This window comes from Oryctolagus cuniculus, unplaced genomic scaffold, assembly GCF_964237555.1.
Source record: "Oryctolagus cuniculus unplaced genomic scaffold, mOryCun1.1 SCAFFOLD_51, whole genome shotgun sequence".
In the NCBI taxonomy this organism is placed as follows: domain Eukaryota; kingdom Metazoa; phylum Chordata; class Mammalia; order Lagomorpha; family Leporidae; genus Oryctolagus; species Oryctolagus cuniculus.
The window spans coordinates 113,324-137,988 of record NW_027208239.1 but is presented as its reverse complement, the minus strand read 5'-3'; the positions used below and the strand labels follow the sequence as shown (position 1 = coordinate 137,988).

The window sequence follows — 24,665 nt, the reverse complement described above, 5'->3', positions numbered from 1 at the left end:
CAAAACCTTGAAAGCAAGACAGAATTGGAGCAAGCCAACAGCTGTGCCCTGATTGAACAAGACCATTAATCCAGTGCCCATAACTCCATATTGCAGCCTCAAAACCAAAGCTCCCATCAGAAAATTCATTACAAACCATGATAAATAAGGGAAATCTGAGAAAGCCAAAGAAATTCAAGAGTCCTTTGTGGTATTTGGCTGGATTTAGACACAAAGAAACTGGCTGTTTCCAGATTCATCCCCCCCTTCCACAGACAGACCTTGGAATTCTGATTGAATTCACCTCAAAATCGCACTCACACTCAATATGGAGGGAATTAGAATCTGTCCCCTCAGCAGAAGTATTCCATGTCATTTTCCAAAACACAGAAACTCATCTTGGTCGCGTTGCCTGTAGATTTCTAATCCTGAAAGGGCAATTTGCTGTGTTTTTTTTTTCTTTTATAATGGCTACTCTGCCAAAATCTTGCTTGTATTGCATCAGAATACAAAATTTGGGAATGAGAAGGCAAAACCGATTCAGACCCAGAAAACATTTAGGAAATTGCCGCTCAAGAAACCACAAATCGGCTGAGGCACCCAAAACAATGACAGCATGCAAGAATTGGAGCAAGCCAACAGCTGTGCCCTGATTGAAAAAGAACCTTCCTCTTGTGCCCTGAACTCAATATACCAGCCTCAAAACCAAAGCTCACATCAGAAAATTCATTACAAACCATGATAAAGAAGAAAAATGAGAAAAAAGCCAAAGAAATGCAGGAGTTCTTAGTAATATTGGGCTTGATTTATTGCCATGTAAACGGCTGTTTCCAGATTCATCCACACCTCCCAGCTGAATGTCTGTGGTTTCTGACTGAATTAACTTGAAAATCGCAGTGAAACTCGGTTTGGAGGCAATTAATATCTGTCACCTCAGCCAAAGTGTTCCATTTTATCTTCCAAAACTCAAAAACTCACCTTAGTCTTCTTACCTGTAGATTTCAAAACTTCAAATGCCTATTTGTTTTGTTTTTTTTTTCATAATTGCTACTCTGTCCAAACTCTTGTTTGTATTGCGTCAGAATGCAAAATTTGGGAAGGAAGAAGGCAAAACCAACGCAGACCCAGAAAACATTTAGGAAATTGCCGCTCAAGAAACCACAAATCAGCTGAGGCACCCAAAACAATGACAGCAAGCCAGAAGTGGAGCAAGCCAACAGCTGTGCCCTGATTGAAAAAGAACCTTCCTCTTGTGCCCTGAACTCAATATGCCAGCCTCAAATCTAAGCTCACATCAGAAAATTCATACAAACCATGATAAATAAGGGAAATGTGAAAAAGCTGAAGAAATGCAAGCCTGTGGAATCCTAACTGAATTAACTGAATTAACCTGAAAATCGCAGTGAAACTGAGTTTGGAGGCAATTAATATCTGTCACCTCAGCCAAAATGTTCCATTTCATTTTCCAAAACACAAAAACAACTTGGTCATGTTACCTGTAGATTTGTATGCTTCAAACACCTATTTGTTGTGTTTTTTATTGCATAATGGCTACTCTGTCCAAAATCTTGCTTGTATTGCATCAGAATACAAAATTTGGGAAGGAAGAAGGCAAAGCCAACTCAGACCCAGAGAACATTTAGGAAATTGCCACACAAGAAACCACAAATTAGCTGAGGCACCCAAAACAATGACAGTAAGCCAGAAGTGGAGCAAGCCAACAGCTGTGCCCTGATTGAAAAAGAACCTTCCTCTTGTACCCTGAACTCAATATGCCAGCCTCAAAACCAAAGCTCACATCAGAAAATTCATTACAAACCATGATAAATAAGAAAAAAGAGAAAAAAGCCAAAAAAATGCAAGAATCCATGATGATATAGGGCTTGATTTAGTCGCTAGGAAACCAGCTGTTCACGGATTCATCCACCCCTCCAGCTGACTGCCTGTGGAATTCTGACTGAATTAACCTGAAAATCGCAGTGAAACTTAGTTTGGAGGCAATTAATATCTGTCACCTCAGCCAAAGTGTTCCATTTTATTTTCCAAAACACAAAAACTCACCTTGGTCATGTTACCTGTTGATTTCTAAGCTTCAAACGCCTATTAGTTGTGTTTTTTATTTCATAATGGCTACTCTGTCGAAAATCTCGCTTGTATTGCATCAGAATACAAAATTTGGGAAGGAAGAAGGCAAAGCCAACTCAGACCCAGAGAACATTTAGGAAATTGCCACACAGGAAACCACAAATTCGCTGAGGAACCCAAAACAATGACAGCAAGCCAGAATTGCAGCAAGCCAACAACTGTACCCTCTTTGAAAAAGACAGGTCCTCCAGTACCCTGAACTCCATATTGCAGCCTCAAAACCAAGCTCACATCAGAAAATTCATTACAAACCATGATAAATCAGGGAAATGTGAAAAAGCCAAAGAAATGCAAGAGTCCTTTTTGATATTTGGCTGGATTCAGATACAAGGAAACTGGCTGTTTCCAGATTCATACCCCCCTTCCACAGACTGACTTTGGAATTCTGATTGAATTCACCTCAAAATCGCACTCACACTCAATTTGGAGGGAATTAGAATCTGTCCCCTCAGCAGAAGGGTTCCTTGTCATTTTCCAAAACACAGAAACTCATCTTGGTCGTGTAGCCTGTAGATTTATAATCCTGAAAGGGCAATTCGCTGTGTTTTTTTTTTTTCTTTCTTTCATAATGGCTACTCTCCAAAATCTTGCTTGTATTGCATCAAAATACAAAATTTGGAAATAATTTGGGAAGGCAAAACCGACTCAACCCAGAAAACATTTAGGAAATTGGCACTCAAGAAACCACAAATCGGCTGAGGCACCCAAAACAATGACAGCAAGCCAGAATTGGAGCAAGCCAACAGCTGTGCCCTGATTGAAAAAGACCCTCCTCCGGTTCCCTGAACTGCATATTGCAGCCTCTAAACCAAAGCTCACATCAGAAAATTCATTACAAACCATGATAAATAAGAAAAAAGAGAAAAAAGCCAAAGAAATGCAAGAATCCATAATGATATTGGGTTTGATTTAGTTGCAAGGAAACCGGCTGTTCCCAGATTCATCCACCACTAAAGCTGACTGCCTGTGGAATTCTGACTTAATTAACCTGACAATCGCAGTGAAACTCAAGAAACCAAATTTCAGCTGAGGCACCCAAAACACTGACAGGAAGCCAGAATTAGAGCACGCAAACAGCTGTGCCCTGATTGAAAAAGACCATTCCTCCAGTGCCCTGAACTCTATATTGCAGCCTCAAAACCAAAGCTCACATCAGAAAATTCATTACAAACCATGATAAATCAGGGAAATGTGAAAAAGCCAAAGAAATGCAAGAGTTCTTTTTGATATTTGGCTGGATTCAGATAAAAGGAAACTGGCTGTTTCCAGATTCATCCCAACCTTCCACAGACTGACTTTGGAATTCTGATTGAATTCACCTCAAAATCGCACTCACACTCAATTTGGAGTGAAATAAAATCTGTCCCCTCAGCAGAAGGGTTCCATGACTTTTTCCAAAACACAGAAACTCATCTTGGGCGTGTTGCCTGTAGATTTCTAATCCTGAAAGGGAAATGCGCTGTGTTTTTTTTTTTTTCTTTCATAATGGCTACTCTCCAAAATCTTGCTTGTATTGCATCAGAATACAAAATTTGGGAATAAGTAGGCAAAACCGACTCAGACCCAGAAAACATTTAGGAAATTGGCACTCAAGAAACCACAAATCAGCTGAGACACCCAAAACAATGACAGCAAGCCAGAATTGGAGCAAGCCAACAGCTGTGCCCTGATTGAAAAAGAACCTTCCTCTTGTGCCTGAACTCAATATGCCAGCCTCAAAACCAAAGCTCACATCAGAAAATTCATTACAAACCATGATAAATACGACAAAAGAGAAAAAAGCCAAAAAAATGCAAGAATCCATAATGATATAGGGCTTGATTTAGTCGCTAGGAAACCGGCTGTTCCCGGATTCATCCACCCCTCCAGCTGACTGCCTGTGGAATTCTGACTGAATTAACCTGAAAATCACAGTGAAACTCAGTTTGGAGGCAATTAATATCTGTCACCTCAGCCAAAGTGTTCCATTTTATTTTCATAAACACAAAAACTCACCTTGGTTATGTTACCTGTAGATTTCTAAGCTTCAAACGCCTATTTGTTTTGTTTTTTATTTCATAATGGCTATTCTGTACAAACTCTTCTTTGCATTGCATCAGAATACAAAATTTGGGAAGGAAGAAGGCAAAGCCAACTCAGACCCAGAAAACATTTGGGAAATTGCCACACAAGAAACCACAAATCTGCTGAGGTACTCAAAATAAGGACAGCAAGCCAGAACTGCAGCCAGCCTACAGCTGTGCCCTGATTGAAAAAGAACCATCCTCTTCTGCCCTGAACTCAATATGCCAGCCTCAAAACCAAAGCTCACATGAGAAAATTAATTACAAACCATGATAAATAAGAAAAAAGAGAAAAAAGCCAAAGAAATGCAAGAGTACTTTGTGATATTTGGCTGGATTTAGACACAAGGAAACTGGCTGTTTCCGGATTCTCCCCCCCTTCCACAGACTGACTTTGGAATTCTGATTGAATTCACCTCAAAATCGCACTCACACTCATTTGGGAGGGAATTATAATCTGTCCCCTCAGCAGAAGCGTTCTATGTCATTTTCCAAAACACAGAAACTCATCTTGGTCGTGTTGCCTGTGGATTTCTAATCCTGAAAGGGCAATGTGCTTTTTTTTTTTTTTTCTTTCATAATGGCTACTCTCCAAAATCTTGCTTGTATTGCATCAGAATACAAAATTTGGGAATAAGAAGGCAAAACCGACTAAGACCCAGAAAACATTTAGGAAATTGGCACTCAAGAAACCACAAATCGGCTGAGGCACCCAAAACAATGACAGCAAGCCAGAATTGGAGCAAGCCAACAGCTGTGCCCTGATTGAAAAAGAACCTTCCTCTTGTGCCCTGAACTCAATATGCCAGACTCAAAACCAAAGCTCACATCAGAAAATTCATTACAAACCATGATAAATAAGGGAAATGTGAAAAAGCCAAAGAAATGCAAGAGTCCTTTGTGATATTTGGCAGGATTTAGACACAAAGAAACTGGCTGTTTCCAGATTCATCCCCCCCTTCCACAGACCGACTTTGGAATTCTGATTGAATTCACCTCAAAATCGCTCTCACACTCCATTTGGAGGGAATTAGAATCTGTCCCCTCAGCAGAAGCGTTCCATGTCATTTTCCAAAACACAGAATCTCACCTTGGTTGTGTTGCCTATGGATTTCTAATCCTGAAAGGTCAATTTGCAGTGTTTTTTTTTTTTTTTTCTTTCATAATGGCTACTCTGTCCAAAATTTTGCTTGTATTGCATCAGAATACAAAATTTGGGAAGGAAGAAGGCAAAACCAACTCAGACCCAGAAAACATTTAGGAAATTGCCACACAAGAAACCACAAATCAGCTGAGGCACCCAAAACAATGACAGCAAGCCAGAAGTGGAGCAAGCCAACAGCTGTGCCCTGATTGAAAAAGAACCTTCCTCTTGTGCCCTGAACTCAATATGCCAGCCTCAAAACCAAAGCTCACATCAGAAAATTCATTACAAACCATGATAAATAAGAAAAAAGAGAAAAAAGCCAAAAAAATGCAAGAATCCATAATGATATAGGGCTTGATTTAGTCGCTAGGAAACCGGCTGTTCCCGGATTCATCCACCCCTCCAGCTGACAGCCTGTGGAATTCTGACTGAATTAACCTGAAAATCACAGTGAAACTCAGTTTGGAGGCAATTAATATCTGTCACCTCAGCCAAAGTGTTCCATTTGATTTTCCAAAACACAAAAACTCACCTTGGTCATGTTACCTGTAGATTTCTAAGCTTCAAACGCCTATTTGTTGTGTTTTTTCTTTCATAATGGCTATTCTGTACAAACTCTTCTTTGCATTGCATCAGAATACAAAATTTGGGAAGGAAGAAGGCAAAGCCAACTCAGACCCTGAAAACATTTGGGAAATTGCCACACAAGAAACCACAAATCGGCTGAGGCACTCAAAACAATGACAGCAAGCCAGAAGTGGAGCAAGCCAACAGCTGTGCCCTGATTGAAAAAGAACCTTCCTCTTGTGCCCTGAACTCAATATGCCAGCCTCAAAACCAAAGCTCACATCAGAAAATTCATTACAAACCATGATAAATAAGAAAAAAGAGAAAAAAGCCAAAAAAATGCAAGAATCCATAATGATATAGGGCTTGATTTAGTCGCTAGGAAACCGGCTGTTCCCGGATTCATCCACCCCTCCAGCTGACAGCCTGTGGAATTCTGACTGAATTAACCTGAAAATCACAGTGAAACTCAGTTTGGAGGCAATTAATATCTGTCACCTCAGCCAAAGTGTTCCATTTGATTTTCCAAAACACAAAAACTCACCTTGGTCATGTTACCTGTAGATTTCTAAGCTTCAAACGCCTATTTGTTGTGTTTTTTCTTTCATAATGGCTATTCTGTACAAACTCTTCTTTGCATTGCATCAGAATACAAAATTTGGGAAGGAAGAAGGCAAAGCCAACTCAGACCCTGAAAACATTTGGGAAATTGCCACACAAGAAACCACAAATCGGCTGAGGCACTCAAAACAATGACAGCAAGCCAGAAGTGGAGCAAGCCAACAGCTGTGCCCTGATTGAAAAACAACCTTCCTCTTGTGCCCTGAACTCAATATGCCAGCCTCAAAACCAAAGCTCACATCAGAAAATTCATTACAAACCATGATAAATAAGAAAAAAGAGAAAAAAGCCAAAAAAATGCAAGAATCCATAATGATATTGGGTTTGATTTAGTTGCAAGGAAACCGGCTGTTCCCAGATTCATCCACCACTAAAGCTGACTGCCTGTGGAATTCTGACTGAATTAACCTGACAATCGCAGTGAAACTCAAGAAACCAAATTTCAGCTGAGGCACCCAAACAAAGACAATAGCCAGAATTGGAGCACACCAACAGCTGTGCCCTGTTTGAAAAAGACCATTCCTCAGGTGCCCTGATCTCTATATTGCAGTCTGAAAACCAAAGCTCACATCAGAAAATTCATTACAAACCATGATAAATAAGGGAAATGTGAAAAAGCCAAAGAAATGCAAGAGTCCTTTTTGATATTTGGCTGGATTTAGACACAAAGAAACTGGCTGTTTCCAGATTCATTCCCCCTTCCACAGACTGACTTTGGAATTCTGATTGAATTCACCTCAAAATCGCTCTCACACTCCATTTGGAGGGAATTAGAATCTGTCCCCTCAGTAGAAGTGTTCTATGTCATTTTCCAAAACACAGAAACTCATCTTGGTCGTGTTGCCTGTAGATTTCTAATCCTGAAAGGGCAATGCGCTTTTTTTTTTTTCTTTCATAATGGCTACTCTCCAAAATCTTGCTTGTATTGCATCAGAATACAAAATTTGGGAATAAGAAGGCAAAACCGACTCAGACCCCGAAAACATTTAGGAAATTGGTACTCAAGAAACCACAAATCGGCTGAGGCACCCAAAACAATGACAGCAAGCCAAAATTGGAGCAAGCCAACAGCTGTGCCCTGATTGAAAAAGAACCTTCCTCTTGTGCCCTGAACTCAATATGCCAGCCTCAAAACCAAAGCTCACATCAGAAAATTCATTACAAACCATGATAAATAAGGGAAATGTGAAAAAGCCAAAGAAATGCAAGAGTCCTTTGTGATATTTGGCAGGATTTAGACACAAAGAAACTGGCTGTTTCCAGATTCATCCCCCCTTCCACAGACTGACTTTGGAATTCTGATTGAATTCACCTCAAGTTCGCTCTCACACTCCATTTGGAGGGAATTAGAATCTGTCACCTCAGCAGAAGCGTTCCATGTCATTTTCCAAAACACAGAATCTCATCTTGGTTGTGTTGCCTATGGATTTCTAATCATGAATGGTCAATTTGCTGTGTTTTTTTTTTTCTTTCATAATGGCTACTCTGTCCAAAATCTTGCTTGTATTGCATCAGAATACAAAATTTGGGAAGGAAGAAGACAAAACCAACTCAGACCCCGAAAACATTTAGGAAATTGCCACACAAGAAACCACAAATCAGCTGAGGCACCCAAAACAATGACAGCAAGCCAGAAGTGGAGCAAGCCAACAGCTGTGCCCTGATTGAAAAAGAACCTTCCTCTTGTGCCCTGAACTCAATATGCCAGCCTCAAAACCAAAGCTCACATCAGAAAATTCATTACAAACCATGATAAATAAGGGAAATGTGAAAAAGCCAAAGAAAGGCAAGAGTCCTTTGTGATATTTGGCAGGATTTAGACACAAAGAAAGCGGCTGTTTCCAGATTCATCCCCCCCTTCCACAGACTGACTTTGGAATTCTGATTGAATTCACCTCAAGATCGCTCTCACACTCCATTTGGAGGGAATTAGAATCTGTCACCTCAGCAGAAGCGTTCCATGTCATTTTCCAAAACACAGAATCTCATCTTGGTTGTGTTGCCTATGGATTCCTAATCCTGAAAGGTCAATTTGCTGTGTTTTTTTTTTTCTTTCATAATGGCTACTCTGTCCAAAATTTTGCTTGTATTGCATCAGAATACAAAATTTGGGAAGGAAGAAGGCAAAACCAACTCAGACCCAGAAAACATTTAGGAAATTGCCACACAAGAAACCACAAATCAGCTGAGGCACCCAAAACAATGACAGCAAGCCAGAAGTGGAGCAAGCCAACAGCTGTGCCCTGATTGAAAAAGAACCTTCCTCTTGTGCCCTGAACTCAATATGCCAGCCTCAAAACCAAAGCTCACATCAGAAAATTCATTACAAACCATGATAAATAAGAAAAAAGAGAAAAAAGCCAAAGAAATGCAAGAGTCCTTTGTGATATTTGGCAGGATTTAGACACAAAGAAACTGGCTGTTTCCAGATTCATTCCCCCCTTCCACAGACTGACTTTGGAATTCTGATTGAATTCACCTCAAGATCGCTCTCACACTCCATTTGGAGGGAATTAGAATCTGTCACCTCAGCAGAAGCGTTCCATGTCATTTTCCAAAACACAGAATCTCACCTTGGTTGTGTTGCCTATGGATTTCTAATCCTGAAAGGTCAATTTGCTGTGTTTTTTTTTTCTTTCATAATGGCTACTCTGTCCAATATCTTGCTTGTATTGCATCAGAATACAAAATTTGGGAAGGAAGAAGACAAAACCAACTCAGACCCCGAAAATATTTAGGAAATTGCCACACAAGAAACCACAAATCAGCTGAGGCACCCAAAACAATGACAGCAAGCCAGAATTGGAGCAAGCCAACAGCTGTGCCCTGATTGAAAAAGAACCTTCCTCTTGTGCCCTGAACTCAATATGCCAGCCTCAAAACCAAAGCTCACATCAGAAAATTCATTACAAACCATGATAAATAAGGGAAATGTGAAAAAGCCAAAGAAATGCAAGAGTCCTTTGTGATATTTGGCAGGATTTAGACACAAAGAAAGTGGCTGTTTCCAGATTCATCCCCCCCTTCCACAGACTGACTTTGGAATTCTGATTGAATTCACCTCAAGATCGCTCTCACACTCCATTTGGAGGGAATTAGAATCTGTCCCCTCAGCAGAAGCGTTCCATGTCATTTTCCAAAACACAGAATCTCATCTTGGTTGTGTTGCCTATGAATTTCTAATCCTGAATGGTAAATTTGCTGTGTTTTTTTTTCTTTCACAATGGCTACTCTGTCCAAAATTTTGCTTGTATTGCATCAGAATACAAAATTTGGGAAGGAAGAAGGCAAAACCAACTCAGACCCAGAAAACATTTAGGAAATTGCCACACAAGAAACCACAAATCAGCTGAGGCACCCAAAACAATGACAGCAAGCCAGAAGTGGAGCAAGCCAACAGCTGTGCCCTGATTGAAAAAGAACCTTCCTCTTGTGCCCTGAACTCAATATGCCAGCCTCAAAACCAAAGCTCACATCAGAAAATTCATTACAAACCATGATAAATAAGAAAAAAGAGAAAAAAGCCAAAGAAATGCAAGAGTCCTTTGTGATATTTGGCAGGATTTAGACACAAAGAAACTGGCTGTTTCCAGATTCATCCCCCCCTTCCACAGACTGACTTTGGAATTCTGATTGAATTCACCTCAAGATCGCTCTCACACTCCATTTGGAGGGAATTAGAATCTGTCACCTCAGCAGAAGCGTTCCATGTCATTTTCCAAAACACAGAATCTCATCTTGGTTGTGTTGCCTATGGATTTCTAATCCTGAATGGTCAATTTGCTGTGTTTTTTTTTTCTTTCATAATGGCTACTCTGTCCAAAATCTTGCTTGTATTGCATCAGAATACAAAATTTGGGAAGGAAGAAGACAAAACCAACTCAGACCCCGAAAACCTTTAGGAAATTGCCACACAAGAAACCACAAATCAGCTGAGGCACCCAAAACAATGACAGCAAGCCAGAAGTGGAGCAAGCCAACAGCTGTGCCCTGATTGAAAAAGAACCTTCCTCTTGTGCCCTGAACTCAATATGCCAGCCTCAAAACCAAAGCTCACATCAGAAAATTCATTACAAACCATGATAAATAAGAAAAAGAGAAAAAAGCCAAAGAAATGCAAGAATCCATAATGATATAGGGCTTGATATAGTCGCTAGGCAACCGGCTGTTCCCGGATTCATCCACCCCTCCAGCTGACTGCCTGTGGAATTCTGACTGAATTAACCTGAAAATCACAGTGAAACTCAGTTTGGAGGCAGTTAATATCTGTCACCTCAGCCAAAGTGTTCCATTTTTTTTTCCAAAACACAAAAACTCACCTTGGTCATGTTACCTGTAGATTTCTAAGCTTCAAACGCCTATTTGTTGGGTTTTTTATTTCATAATGGCTATTCTGTACAAACTCTTCTTTGCATTGCATCAGAATACAAAATTTGGGAAGGAAGAAGGCAAAGCCAACTCAGACCCTGAAAACATTTGGGAAATTGCCACACAAGAAACCACAAATCGGCTGAGGCACTCAAAACAATGACAGCAAGCCAGAAGTGGAGCAAGCCAACAGCTGTGCCCTGATTGAAAAAGAACCATCCTCTTGTGCCCTGAACTCCATATTGCAGCCTCAAAACCAAAGCTCACATCAGAAAATTCATTACAAACCATGATAAATAAGAAAAAAGAGAAAAAAGCCAAAGAAATGCAAGAATCCATAATGATATTGGGTTTGATTTAGTTGCAAGGAAACTGGCTGTTCCCAGATTCATCCACCACTAAAGCTGACTGCCTGTGGAATTCTGACTGAATTAACCTGACAATCCCAGTGAAACTCAAGAAACCAAATTTCAGCTGAGGCACCCAAAACAAAGACAATAGCCAGAATTGGAGCAAACCAACAGCTGTGTCCTGTTTGAAAAAGACCATTCCTCCGGTGCCCTGAACTCTATATTGCAGCCTCAAAACCAAAGGTCACATCAGAAAATTCATTACAAACCATGATAAATAAGGGAAATGTGAAAAAGCCAAAGAAATGCAAGAGTCCTTTGTGATATTTGGCTGGATTTAGACACAAAGAAACTGGCTGTTTCCAGATTCATCCCCCCCTTCCACAGACTGACTCTGGAATTCTGATTGAATTCACCTCAATATCGCACTCACACTCATTTGGGAGGGAATTAGAATCTGTCCCCTCAGCAGAAGCGTTCTATGTCATTTTCCAAAACACAGAAACTCATCTTGGTTGTGTTGCCTGTAGATTTCTAATCCTGAAATGGCAATGCGCTGTGTTTTTTTTTTTTTCTTTCATAATGGCTACTCTCCAAAACATGCTTGTATTGCATCAGAATACAAAATTTGGGAATAATTTGGGAAGGCAAAACCGACTCAGACCCAGAAAACATTTAGGAAATTGGCACTCAAGAAACCACAAATCGGCTGAGGCACCCAAAACAATGACAGCAAGCCAGAAGTGGAGCAAGCCAACAGCTGTGCCCTCATTGAAAAAGAACCTTCCTCTTGTGCCCTGAACTCAATATGCCAGCCTCAAAACCAAAGCTCACATCAGAAAATTCATTACAAACCATGATAAATAAGAAAAATGAGAAAAAAGCCAAAAAAATGCAAGAATCCATGATGATATTGGACTTGATTTAGTCTCAAGAAAACCGAATGTTCCCGGATTCATCCACACCTCCAGCTGATGCCTGTGGAATTCTGACTGAATTAACCTGAAAATCACAGTGAAACTCAGTTTGGAGGCAATTAATATCTGTCACCTCAGCCAAAGTGTTCCATTTGATTTTCCAAAACACAAAAACTCACCTTGGTCATGTTACCTGTAGATTTATATTCTTCAAATGCCCATTTGTAATGTTTTTTATTTCATAATGGCTACTCTGTCCAAACTCTTGTTTGTGTTGCGTCAGAATACAGAATTTGGGAATGAAGAAGGCAAAGCCAACTCAGACCCAGAAAACATTTAGGAAATTGCCACACAAGAAACCACAAATCGGCTGAGGCACCCAAAACAATGACAGCAAGCCAGAATTGAAGCAGGCCAACAGCTATGCCCTGTTTGAAAAAGACCATTCCTCCTGTGCACTGAACTCTATATTGCAGCCTCAAAACCAAAGCTCACATCAGAAAATTCATTACAAACCATGATAAAAAGAAAAAAGAGAAAGAAGCCAAAGAAATGCAAGAGTCCTTTGTGATATTGGGCTTGATTTAGTTGCAAGGAAACCAGCTGTTCCCGGATTCATCCACCCCTCCTAGCTGACTGGCTGTGGAATTCTGATTGAATTCACCTGAAAATCGCACTCACTCTCGATTTGGAGGAAATTAATATCTGCCCCTCAGTGGAAGGGTTCTATGTCATTTTCCAAAACCCAAAAACTCATCTTGGTCATGTTGCCTATGATTTCTTATCATGAAAACCCAATATGTTCTGTTTTTCAATTTCCTGATGGATCCTCGTTCTAAACCCTTGTTTGTATTGCATCAGAATACACAATTTGAAAAGGAAAAAGGCAAAACCAACTCAGACCAACAAAGCATTTAGGAAAAAGTCGCTCAAAATGAAAAATTGCCTGAGGCACCCAAAGCAATTACAGAAAGCCAGAATTGGAGAGAAACAACAGCTGTGCCCAAATTGAAAAAGACCATTCCTCTGGTTCCCTGAACTCCTTAAGCCAGCCTCAAAACCACAACCCACATCAGAAAATTTATTACAAACCATGATAAATAAGAAAATGTGAAAAATGCAAAAAAGAAAAAGAAATGCAAGAGTCCTTCGTGATATGGCGCTTGTTTTAGTACAAGGAAACCAGCTGTTTCCGGATTCATCCACCCCTCCCAGCTGACTGACTGTGGAATTCTGATTGTATTCACCTGAAAAGAGAGAACATTTATAAGTATATTGGGACTGTGGAACCTGTCATTTACCAATCACATGTTAGACTGAATCATAGACCAAATATAGGGAAGAAATCCTATGCATGTAAACCTTGTGGGAATTCATTCAGTATTAAATACCCTCCATCACAGCACTCATATTGTGGAAAACCCTCATGTGTGTAATGATTGTGTGGAAACCACTCACCAGAAGTCAGATCTCATTAGACATCAGAGAATTCACACAGGGTTGAAATCTTACAAATCTAATGACTGTGGGAAGTTCTTTGGCCAGAAGAAACACCTCATAAATCATCAGAGAATTCACACAGGTGAGAAACCTTTTGAATGTAATGACTGTGGAAAATCCTTTGGCCAGAAGGCAAACCTCATAAATCATCAGAGAATTCACACAGGTGAGAAACCTTATGAATGCAATTACTATGGAAAATCCTTTGGCCAGAAGGCAAACCTCATAAATCATCAGAGAATTCACAGAGGGGAGAAACCTTATGAATGCAATCATTGTGGAAAAGCCTTTGCTGAGAAATCAAAGCTCACAAAGCATCAGACAATTTGTACTGGGGGAAACCTTATGATTGCAATGACTGTGGAAAAACCTTTGCTGAGAAGTCAAACCTCAGAAAGTATCAGAGCCTTCACACCATGGAGAAAGCTTATAAATGAAATGACTGTGGAAAAGCCTTTGGTCCCATCCTTGCATACCAAGGATAAATCCCACTTGGTCTGGGTGGATGATCTTTCTGATGCATTGTTGGATTCAATTGGCCAGAATTCTGTTGCAGATCTTTGCATGTATGTTCATCAGGGAAATTGGTCTATAATTACTTTCTTTGTTGCACTTTTTTCAAGTTTAGGAATGAAGGTGATGTTGGCTTCATAGAAAGAATTTGGGAGAATCGCCTCTCTCTCAATTGTTTTGAATAACTTGAGAAGAATTGCAGTTAGTGCTTTAAATGTCTGTTAGAATTCAGCAGTGAAGCCTTCCAGTTTTGGGGTTTTCTTGGTAGTGATGGTCTTTATTACTGGTATCATTTCCATCTGGTTATGTGTGTGTTTAGGTTTTCTATATCTTTGTTGCTCAATTTAGGTAGGTTTTATGGATGGAAGGATGGTGGAAAGCCTCTTTGCTGTACTTCATAACTCATAAGATATCAGAGTATCCACACAGGGAATTTTCTACTTGACCTTTTTGTGCAAGTTATATCTCATGAAATATTAGAGAATTCACCAAGGGGAGAAATGCATGAATATAATACATGTGAATAGCCTTTGTGGTGCAAATCAGACCTCATCAAACATAAAAGAATTCTCATGGGGAGCAATTTTATGAATGTAATGACTCAGAGCCTTTTACCATAATTCAGCCCTCATTGTACATCATCAAATTCATATAGGGAAAAACTCCTTTGAAAGTAAAATCCCTTTAATTAGAAGCCATACCTCATAAGACAACAGGGAATTCACGTGGGAGAGAAACCTTATGGGTGTAATGAGTGTTGGAAAGCTCTGCCCAAATCTCTCCTTATATCAGAATGCACAACATATATATCTAATGAATGAAATAAATGTGAGAAAGTCATTTCACATAGGTAATGCCTCATAATCCATCATGGAATTTGAACAAGGGAGAGACCTTAACAATATAATGAATGTGGAAGAGCTTTTCTCCAAAATTCATGTAAGTATTGTGACAAAACCTTTTGCTGGAAATCACATCCTATCCAACAGAGACTCATGTAAAGGAGAAAGCTTATAAATATTATTAGAGTCAGAAGTCAATGGTACATCAGAGAATTGACACAGGTGGTTTCTTAGGCGTATACTGATTGTGCAAAAACATTTTCTTTATTTCAGGCTTGTATAGACACAGAATTCACAAAAGGTGATAGTCTTTGCATGCTGTAAATACAATAAAACCTTTAGCCAGAAATTAGACATCAACAGACTTCAGAGAATTCATAAGGAACAAAAGTCTATGCAATGAATTTGGAAAATGTATTTCTGTTATAAATCAGTCTTCAATTCCCATGAATAGACTCACAAATGAGAAAACATGCATGCATAGAAAAGTTTTGTACCATAAATTATCTCTAGATGGTAAACTAATATATCACACAAAAGAAATATCATGAGTGTAATGGAATTGGGAAACCCTTTGCTATAAGGCAGATTTCCAGAAAGCTTAGCAAGATTACAGAAAAGTCTCTGAAAATGTAACATGTCTGAAAGATTTGTTGGCATCACAAACTGGAGGATAGCTCAAGTGCATGTGTTTTTGTGCCTGGCATCCAAATTGATATCTCTTTTTCTTTGATGAATTCCTTGTTTATTTATTTAGCAGATTTAGAGACAAAGGATTCCTGTCCATTGATTTACTACTATATGCCCACAATTGCCATGGTAAAGTATATGGCAAAAACTGAGTGCTGGGGGCTGTGAATCTGATTCATCACTGATAACATTGAAGACATTGGTTCCTGGTTCTTATGCTGCTATGCATGGAAATGTTTCTCTAATTTCATTTTCAAATAGTTCATTGTTAATATAAAGAAATGCTTCTAATTTTTAAAATTTCATTGAAATAATTTGTGATTAATGTGTCCTAGTCATGCATTATTACAGGGTGTAGTGCAATATTTGCACACATTTATGCAGTAAAAAGTGATCAAGCTAAGCAACTACAGTTTTATTAAGTTTTTAAAGAGTTATTTATTTGAAAGACAGAGTTACAGAGAGAAGTAGCAGCAGAGAGAGAGAGAGGTCTTCCTCTGCCGGTTCACTCCCCAGATGGCCACAATGGCCGGAGCTCTGCCAATCTGATTCCAGGAACCAGGAGCTTCTTCCAGATCTCCCACTTGGGTGCAGGGACCCAAGGACTTGGGCCATCTTCTACTGCTTTCCCAGGCCATAGCAGAGAGTTGGATCAGAAGAGGAGCAGCCAGGACTAGAACTGGTACCCACATGGGATGCTGGTGCTTCAGGCCAGGGTGTTAGCCCACTGTGCCACAATGCTGGCCCCCAAGCAACTACAGTTTCTAATTCTTCTCCATGATTTGAGACTACCAGCTCCTCTCCTTCAGTTCTTTACACAGAACCTAATATGGTTGAATGTAGTCATCTCATTATATTATGGAACACCAGAAGTTCTTTCTGCCTCTTTGATTTTTGATACCTATTATCCAATCCCCCTCTATCCCTAGCTGCTTCCCTTCTCAGCCTCTAGTAATCACAGTTCTGTGTTCAGATCCATTATTTTCTTTCACTTCCACATGCGACAAGGACCAGGTGACATTTGTGTTCCTGCTTCTGGCTTATTTCAATTAATTTAATAATATTTTGTTCTTTTTTTTTATCTAAAAGAGGTTGCCCTGTCCATTGTTTTTCATTGATGGACAGCTAGATTGGTTTCACATCCTGGCTGCAGTGAACTGTGTTATAGTGGCTGTGTTATGGGAAAATTGCTGTATCTTTGATATGCTCTCCTCCTTTCCTTCTAATAAAATTTCCTTATTCTATATAGCCAAGAGCAAGATAACTCTCACATGGTAGGTCAATTTTTATCTTAGTTTAATTTTTGTTATTTATTTGAAAGAGTTACAATAGAGGTAGAGACACAGAGAGGTCCTCCATTAGCTGGTTCGCTCTACAGATGACTACAAAGGCCAGAGTTATGCCATTCTGAAACCTGGAGACAGGAGCTTCCTCTGGGTCTCCCTCATGGGTGCATGGGCCCAAGGACTTGGGCCATCTTCTACTGCTATCCCAGGAGATAGCAGAGAGCTGGATTGGAAGAAGAGCAGCTGGAACTAGAACTGGCACCCAAATGGGATGCTGGCCCTTCAGGCCAGGGCTTTAACTCACTGCACAACAGCGCCAGCCCCAATTTTTATCCTTTTTAAGGAATGACCATACTGTTCTGCATAACATCTGTACTAACTTGTGTTTTCACCTACCATATATGGTGGTTTTCTTTTCCCATGTGCTCTCTAGCATTTGTTATTTTTTATCAGTTTGGCATAAAAATGATATAGTATTGTTCATGTTTTTGTGTATTTTGAAATCAGTTAATTTGTTTATTAAATCTTTATTATTTGAAAGGTGGATTTAGAGAGAGAGGGAAAGACATAGATAGCTTTCATCTGCTGGCTCACACCCCAGAGAGTTTCAACAGTTGAGCCTGGGGCATGCTGGAGTCAGGAGCTTCATCCAAGTCTCCCACATGAGTGGCAAGGACCTGAGTCCTTCGTCCATCTTCTGCTGGTTTCCCAGGTGTTTAGCAGTGAGCTAAATTGGAAGTGGAGATTCCTAAACTCAAAGTGGAACTCAGATGTTATGCTGGCCTCACAGATTGCAGCTTTCCCCACTTGGCCACAATGCCAGCCCCTCTATCAATTTAATTCCTCAAAAATAGCTCAGTAATGTTGGCATCTATCTCATTTTGTTTTTTCTCTGTTATTATTCAACTTATTGATGTCTTATTTTTGTTCACATTATTCCTCTCAATTGCTCTACCTGAGGTGAGTAGGGCTGCTGTGTTGCTTAAATGAAGTGTATGCTTTAGATTACTCATTTAATGAGTGCATGTCATTCACATAGCACTTCACTGAAGTTCTACTATGTCCCAAATCCTCTTCTAGGCACAGAATTTAGACCACTTTTCTCTTAGGCCCAGATCTTGCCTTTAACATACTACTTGGAATTTAGTAGCTCATGAAATCTGCAGACTGCATAAATGAATGAATATTTTGAGGGCTGTGCTTTTGTGGAGGAACTTCATAGGAGACCGAAGGAATAAAATAAATCAAAAGTATCCACAGTATATAGAATGTATACTATTTTACAAGTCACAGAGAAGAAGAAGAAGAAGAAGGAAAGTAGTAAGACTAGAAAGTTTGTGGCAAGACTAACAGGCGCTGGTCAAGAACTTAATAAGCACATTAGGAAAGCAGTAAGGTTTCTTTTTTTTTTTTTGAGGAAAAGTTTTTATTTCTAGTGATGAAATTGGCTACAGAACATTATGAAAGTTTAAAAATACAAAGAGAAATTGTCTATAATTAATAGATTCAAAATTTGACAATCAGTGAATATCATTATTAGTCATTACCAACAACAGTTATTGATTTGAAAGGCAGAGTGACAGGAAGAGGGAACCACTGCTTCACTCCCCAGACACTTGCAATAGCCAAAGCTTGACCAAGCCAAAACCAGGAACTGGGAATTCATTCTGGATGTCCCATTTGGGTGCAGGGACCCAAGCACTTCTGCCATCCTCCGTCTCCTCCCAGGGTGCACACTAGCAGAAACTTGCCTCAAAGCAGAGAAGCTACCACTCAAGCCAGACATTTGTATATGGGATGTGGGTGTGTGGTGGTGATAGCAAGCCCTCATGGATAAAAAAAACAAAAAAAAAAAAAAAAAAAAAAAAAAAAACAAAACAAAACAAAAAAAAAAAACAAAGTTATTTCTATGCCAAGGAAATTACTCTGTAGTCTTTCTCTTATAAACTACGTATTGCTGAACCTAGATAATTTTTCCTTTATTTAACAATGACATGAAAATGTCAGTTGAGTTGGCTTTCCTGAAGACCTTGTTTCTTGAATATTAGTGGCTAGCTGAGATAAATTCTTTTCATCTCTTTCTCGCTTCGGCAGCACATGTGCTCGCTTCGGCAGCACATATACTAAAATTGGAATGATACAGAGAAGATTAGCATGCCCCTGCGCAGTAAGGTTTCTTTACCTCCCTGTAGGCTCTGCTCTCCAGAGGTGAACAGGGTCCTCTAAACCCACTTGCTGCACACACAAACACCTGAGTGTTGTATTCTCCCACAGGTGTTGGAGACTGATATGGTGTTCTGATTTATATTTACATAATGGCTAGTGACATCGGGCATATTCACATGTTTTGACCATGTACATTTCTTCTGAGAAATGTCTATTCAGATCCTTGCCTGTTTCTTCACTGTATTTTTTGGAGTTTTTCCAATTCATGTAAATGTTCTGGAAATCTGTAAACATTCAGAGTTTTAATTTTTCCTGCCATCTGTTCATTGTATCTACACTCTGATGTTTACTTTGTTGTGAAGAAGTATCTTAGTTGGATATACTCAAATGTCTCTGTTTTTATTTTTGTGACTATTGCTATTGGAATCTTACCCAAAAGCTATTGTGTGTTGACAATATTTAGAGTTTCCCTATGTTTACTTGGGTTTGGGTCTTATGATTACATTTTAATTCACTGTGAGTTCACTTTCACATAGTGTAAGAGATGTTGGAGTCTCTTTTCAGGCTTCTACATATGGATAATCAAGTTCCTCTGCACCACTTGTGAAAGAGATTCTTCTTTCTCCAGTTCATTTTAGTTCCTTTGTTAAATATGAGTTGCTGGTAGAAATTTGGGTTTATTTCTATGCTACCAAGTCTTTTCCATTGAACTATGTGTCTGTTATTATATCAGTGCTAACACTTCTTCTTTTTTTTTTGCAGTATATTTATTTGAAAGGCAGAGTTACAGAGAGGTAGAGGCAGAGAGAGAGAGAGGTCTTCCATCCACTGGTTTACTCCCCAAATGGTCACAATGGCCGGAGCTCTGTTGATCTGAATCCAAGTGTCAGGAGCTTCTTCCAGGTCTCTATGCAGGTGCAGGGGCCCAAAGACTTTGGCCATTTTCTACTTTTTTCTCAGGCTATACCAGAGAGGGGTATAAGAAGTGGAGCAGCTGGGAAACATACTGGCACCCATATGAGATGCCGGCACTGCAGACGGTGACTTTACCTGCTTTGTCATAGTGCTGACCCCTGTAATATGTCTTAAAATATGGTGTGATGTCTCCAGCTTTTTTTTGCTTTATAATATTACTTTAGATGTTAAGCATCTCTCATGTTTCTATGTGAATTTTAGCATCATTTTTTCTAGCTCTGAGAACATCGTTGGTATGTTGATTGGGATTACATTGAATTTGCAAATTGCTTTTGGTAGTATGGATATTTTGGTATTATTCTTCCCATTCACAAACATAAGTTTTCTGTGAGACTGTCAAAAAGCCTTGACAAAAATTGGACTTTATTACACAAAAATTCATCACTTTTTGGGATCATTTAAATCCATAATTTTGCACTAATATTTGATAAATAATTAAAGACTTTGAGCATTTTAGTAGGAGAAATTAAAATATTTATCAATTTATTCAAATATTGTTTAGATGTGATATTCAAATATTGTTTAGAGCCATTGTCTATATTCCCTCTAAATTACGATCTTTTTGTTTTTTGCCTGTTAAACTTGTCCCTTGATTCAAGAACCCTTTTTAATGTAAATTAAACTGAAAATGTCATTTCATAAGCTAAAAAAAATGACAAAGAAGGAAAAAGAAGGGAGGGAGGTTGAGTATATAATTATGTTCTCCGAATTTTTTCTATAAAACATATTGAATCATTTAAAAGCTAATTAAAATTAAACTCAAAATTGGACCATTATGACCAATACTTAAAACAAGTGATTAAAAACTGTAGATGTCTTCAATTTTGATTATCATTCTTCTTTAGAATATCTGAAAGAAATCTGGCTTCTCACTTTAAAATATACCAGTGTGTTAGAATTCAGTATTAAATGACTTTGTTTAAAAGTTTTATTTAATCTATTGCTTTAAGTAGTAATACTATGGCCATTGTAAAACAAAATCCTTATCATTTTTCATAAAACAGAAAGGGCCTTTAAAACATCATCACTAAAAATATTAAGAGACCTAAAATATAACATTCTTAAAACCCAAGTGATACCATTCAAAATTTTCAAATATGCAGGGATAGTTCATGTCAAGTAACTAAATAATTGTTAAGTGTATATATGGAATAGCTTCTATAAATTCTTTTGGCAAGGGCTGGCACTGTGGCATAGTGGGTGAGGCTGCCACCTGCAGTGCTGGTATTCCATAGGGGCATCAGTTCAAGACCTGGCTGCTCCACTTCCTATCCAGCTCTCTGCTATGGCCTGGGAAACACTATAAAATGGTGCAAGTCCTTGGGCCCCTGCACCTGCATAGGAGACCAGGAAGAGGCTCCTGGCTCCTGCCTTCCAGTCAGCACAGCTCCAGCCATGGAGGCCAACTGTGGAGTGAACCAGTGAATGGAAGACCACTCTCTCTGCCTGTCCTTCTCTCTCTGTGTAATTCTGACTTTCAAATAATATAAATAAATCTTTAAAAATTCTTTTGGCAAATAGATGAAGCTACTTGTTATACATTTCAAATAAATAGCAAACATACTAGAAAAATATATTGAATAAAATTTAAGCAACTCATAGCTATACACAGAAATTTCTCACCATAACAACATAGCAACCACTAAATTTCCAAATTCAATTTTCCACAACTTAGAATCTTTAACTCCAGAAGGAGTACAAAATTGACAGAACAGTGGCCTATGTATCAGGATACCTAATGCTAATACAGAATTATCCCTGCCACAACTTACCTATGTGACCTTGAACAATTCACTTTACTTCTCTGGGCTTGGCATTTAGCATCCTCATGTGATAAAGGAGGCTTGGATAAGATCAGTTGTACTCTATCTTGAGACTTCAATGATCTCTCAGTTTCCAAACAGGCACCTTAAGGGAAAGTAAACCTTTAGATCAAAGCTTACATTTTTAAATCTAAATATATTTTAAACTGTTTCTACAACTAGTACAAAACAACACATTCAAATGTGTACCATGCCACTTTTCAATATTTGGGAATAATTAATGCATCATTTTAGAGCATTGTCTTGAGGCCAGTGCTGTGGTGTAGCTAGTAAAGCCACTGCATGCAGTGGGGGCATCCCATATGGAGGCCGGTTCAAGTCCAGGCTGCTCCACTTTCCATTCAGCTGTCTGCTATAGCCTGGGAGAGCAGTAGGAAGTTGGCCCAAGTCCTTGGGCCCCTGAATCTGCATGGGAGACCCTGAAGAGGTCCTGGCTCCTGGTTTCAGATTGGCATATCTCTGACCTTTTAGGCCATCTGGGGAGTGAACCAGCAGATGGAGGACCTCTCTCTCTCTCTCTCTTCCTCTTGTTCACTATCTGTGTGACTCTGACTTCCAAATAAATAAATAAATAAATCTTTTAAAAAATCAAAAGAATATTGTCTGGCACACAGTGAACCACTAAGTACAAGATATTATTAGGAATATTAGATTGAAATATTGAAATAAACTAGGCAATAAGCCTTAAGATGCAAATTAATACCAAGAAATATAATCTCAAATTTCTGTGTTCAACAAGGTAGTCTCTTTTCACGACTAACTTTATACTAAATAAGATATTTTGATATTTTGTTAAGAGTAAATTTATCGGGGGCCAGCGCCGTGGCTCACTTGGTTAATTCTCCACCTGTGGTGCTGGTATCCCTTATGGGCAAAGTGTTCTAGTCCTGGTTGCTCCTCTTTCAGTCCAGCTTTCTGCTATGGCCCGGGAAGGCAGTAGAGGATGGCCCAAGTGCTTGGGCCCTGCACCCGGATGGGAGACCAGGAGAAAGCACCTGACTCCTGGCTTTGGATGGACACAGCTCCAACTGTGGCAGCCATCTGGGGACTGAACCAATGGAAGGAAGACCTTTCTGATTTCTCACTGTATATAACTCTACCTGTCAAATAAAAAAAATTATTAGTTTTTCATAAAAACTGCAGTATTGAAAAAGTTCTAAAATCCCTCTAATTCTAAATGTCTGTGACTGCTAACTCATTAGCACATATTGCATTCTTTACATCTGGGTAATCATGACAATTCACTTTTAAATGATTAACAGATCTGCTGTTATATATAAATACATGCTTTTCCGAAAATCATACAATAAGCAGGCTACATACTTTACTTCAAGTAGAACTGCCATATCCAGTCCTACAATTGTAAATAAGACAGTTTCAATTGTTCAGCATTATAAATTATAAATTCCAATCGTGTAGCAATACTCATAAGAATTTAGGGGGCCGATGCTGTGGAGTAGCAAGTAGAGCTGTGGCTTGCAGTGCTGACATTCCAATTGGGTGCCAGTTCAAGTCCTGGCTACTCAAATTACTATCCATCTTTTTAGGCAAGTAAGACTTACTATCCAGCAGTAGAGGATGGCCCAGGCCCTTGGGCTCCTGCACCTGCATAGGAGACCCAAAAGAAGCTGCTGGCTCCTGGCTTTGGATTGGCAGAGCTCCAGCCATTGTGGCCAAATGGGGAGTGAACCAGCGGTTGGAAGACTGCTCTCTCTCTCTCTCTCTCCTTCTCTGTGTAACTCTGATTTTCAAGTAAAATAAATGAATCTTTTTTTAAAAAGGATGAAATAAAAAGGAAGATGAAGATTACAAAATTGTTTAATTTTTTTAATAAATATAAATTTCCAAAGTACAGCTTTTGGATTACAGTGGCTTCCCCTCCCCCAAAACATCCCTCCCACCCATAATCCTCCTATTTCCTGCTTCCTCTCCCATCCCAGAAGATTACAAAATTGTATGAAGGACATTTGTACAGTAAACAAATATACTGATTTCCAATGCAATATTTGAATACTTGAAGCAGGAAGGCTAAGTACTTCTTTGCCAAAATAACATGTTTTCTCCAGTGTAAAACCCATTTGCCATCCCAATACACAAAGGGATTTGGGGCAAGAAGGAAAAAAGAAGTCCACACATGCAGAAATTTTAAGCAAAACAAAATAGAGAATGTATTTAGTTTCATGTAAATCACATGAGAATTAATAGTATTCTACCAATTTGCAACAAATATTTTTAACTTTAATGAATGAATGAACTTTCAGTTACATAGCAGGAAACTTCTACCCTCTCCCATAAAACTGAAAGAGAAACTTTTTAAAAGTAAAAACTGATGAAAGAATTCTGCAATACATGTTAATGTTAAGTAGCCCAGCAGAGTTTATTTAGAAATACAAACACACACACAGAAAATAAATACATTAAAATCTTACTGAATAGTCCAGTAATAGTTCAGGATCCAATATGTGTGCAAAAGATTCTGGATTTCCCAGTCACTTTGTATAGGAAATGATGTGCTTTGCTATGTAGCATGTAACTTTAGATTCCTGAACACCTCCACTTTGCTTCTTACCCTGAGTCCCAGCAAATACAGGAACACAGCTGTTGAGTCATTCATTTTCTGGATTTGGGAATATCAAAGAATTAATGAGTATAGAAAGTTGTACAGCAAAGACCAAGAATATCCAAGGGAGGTCAGGAAAATCAATTGAACAAG

General features: G+C 39.0%; 1 pseudogene; it reads left to right on the top strand.

Annotated features, from left to right (window-relative positions):
* Positions 1-19,087: 19,087 nt before the first annotated feature.
* LOC138848066 (U6 spliceosomal RNA) lies at positions 19,088-19,155 on the top strand (annotated as a pseudogene).
* Positions 19,156-24,665: the final 5,510 nt, after the last annotated feature.